The following is a 2,573-nucleotide window of genomic DNA, read 5'->3' on the forward strand; positions in this document are numbered from 1 at the left end:
TCTGCACACAAATAGAAAAAGAAACAGGAACTGGGTGAGGGCTAGAAGATAGCCACTGAGCATGTTCTGATGTCCCCAGCAGTGACAGTCACTGGACCTGCCTTGGTGAGTAGGCACTCATTTAGTTTGCCAATTCTTTCCTCATCCCATGTGTTAGCGCCAGTAAAGCCAATAAAAGAAGCCAACTGATGTGAACTTCAGAGTCATTCTGTCCATTTGGTTATTTACTGACTCTTTCATGATAGGTATTAACATGCCATAGAACGATCTTCATATTTTGAGTCCCAGCCCACAGATCCATTCATGTGACTTTTCCCCAGACCTCCTTGTCTCTGATCTTATGATTTTTTTCCACCCTGTTTCTGTACCAACCAACTAAATATTTTTTCTTGCTTAAAGAGTTGGAGCAGTATTACCAAGTATGGACTATGTTGTCTCCAGAATACAGAATCTACCAATATTGTGCTTCCTTGTTAGTGGTAGGAGGTGTGAGCTGCAATAAATTGTTCTTTTCTTTAGAATGGATAACCTAGCATGTCCTTAACAATTTCACCCCACCAAATGTTGCTGATATGACAGGCCTGTGGATCTTTGTCGGGTTTATCTCCCATTCTCTGGAGTACTGTTTTTTGTTTTGTTTTGTTTTTTTATCAAAGCCTCCAGATACTTACCATTTCTTGCTCAACTAGGGCCCTGACCTTGACGTAGTTCATGTATTAGTCAGCCAAAGGGGTGTTGATGCAAAAAAGCAGGTGTCTGTTGGCTTTTTTAAAGGGTATTTCTTTGGGGTAGAAGCTTAGAGTTGCCAGGCCATAAAGCATAAGTTACTTTCCTCACCAAAATCTATTGCCGCGTGTTGGGACAAGACTGCTGCCAACATCTGTCAGGGCTCAGGCTTCTTGGGTTCCTCTCTTCCTGGAGCTTGCTTCTCTCCAGGTTCAGCTCCTCTGCTATCCCCACAAGGCCAGCTGTAGACTGTCAGGCAAACAGCTTGTTTCTCTTCCTGGGGCCTTTTCTCTTTCCTCACTACCAAGGTCCTCTGTGTGCTTACTTCTGGGGGCTCCAGCTCAAGACTCCAACCTCCTCGGCAATGCAGTTTCTCTGTGAGTCCCCACCGACCAAGAGGCAGGAGCTCAACATCCTACTGACATGGCCCAATCATTATTTCATCAAGTAAAAGTAAAACTTCTGAATCCAATATGCCCTAATATGCCCGGAGGCATATTAGAGACCAATTTACAAACATAATCCAATATTTCTTTTTAGGATTCATCAATAATATCAAACTGCTACAGCTCAGTTGCCAGGGTTGAAAAATAACTATCTTTTAAGGGCTGCTGCACTTATAATTAAGTCTTCATACTTATAGCTGCCTGGTTTCTTTCTGATCTTTGGATACAGGCGGTGAGGGTCTCTTTTGATTCAGAAACACGTCAGTTTTTGATGGTGATTAAGCCCCCTTCAGCCTTTCTTCGTCTTTCTCCAATCTATCCACGGCATGCAATAAGAGCCATCCAATCCCGCTGTCACACACAGTCACAATGTGCCCCAATCTTCCAAATACTTGCACTATTTCCACCACCAGGGTATTTTTTTCTTCCTATATGACATCTCAGTTCACCAGAGCTGAAAACCATAACAGCTGCTCAGCCGCAGCATGTCTGGGATTAAAGGCATCCACCTCCTGCACGGGTGGAGTACTCATTGCCTGAGTGATGAATAATCAGCTTCCAAATTCATTTTTGCTTCTGATTCCTCTACTATCTCAACTCTGCATTCAGTACAATAAAATTATTAGCTTGAAATCTGCCAGGGTAGGAGTATTTACATCACTGAAATTGGCAAATGTTATGAATCAGGGTTTATTTTCCCAGAGAGCTTGTTAATATTTACCACCACATCACTGACTTCTTCAGTCCACTTCTGGCACCAACTATCTTAGGCTAGATTTCTGGGAAACAGACTCAGACGGAGATTTGTTCGTGGGAGCTTATTGGGTTCTTGAGAGCAACACCTGTAAGGTAGTGAAGGAAACAGGATTAGGCAAAGAGAAGAGTTGAAACATGGTGCATTCTTATAAAAGGTGTCACACAACCTCATGAAGTGCTCTAGGGCTGGAACAAGAGATCTAGAATTGGACCAAGTGACCTGGGCCTTGTAACCCCACACTGATGACTCACAGGATGCTGGCTACTACAGGGGAGTCTGTAACCTTGGGTGAGGTAGTTCCTTTCAGCTGAGGGAAATTCCTTGGAAAGAACTCAGCTATGAGCCAGTTGTAGGACTAAATGCCTTTGCCCTGAAAGTTGAATGCAAACAATCGTGAGCATCTTTCTGCATCAATAAATAGTCATCTACTAGTTCATTTCTTGGGTGCATCATTATTTACTAAATAAACCTGTTTTCCTATTATGATTCTTAAAAGAAATATCTTATAGTTATATATTTTATACACTGGCATTTAAACTAATGGGACAATTCCTAAGAAATATAGTTTTCAAATGGACTATATCAGTTTATGGTCCCATCAACTGAGATTCCCCTTTTTCTTGCATTATCAACAGTAGTAGGAA

This window comes from Dasypus novemcinctus, chromosome 1 (assembly GCF_030445035.2).
Source record: "Dasypus novemcinctus isolate mDasNov1 chromosome 1, mDasNov1.1.hap2, whole genome shotgun sequence".
NCBI lineage: Eukaryota > Metazoa > Chordata > Mammalia > Cingulata > Dasypodidae > Dasypus > Dasypus novemcinctus.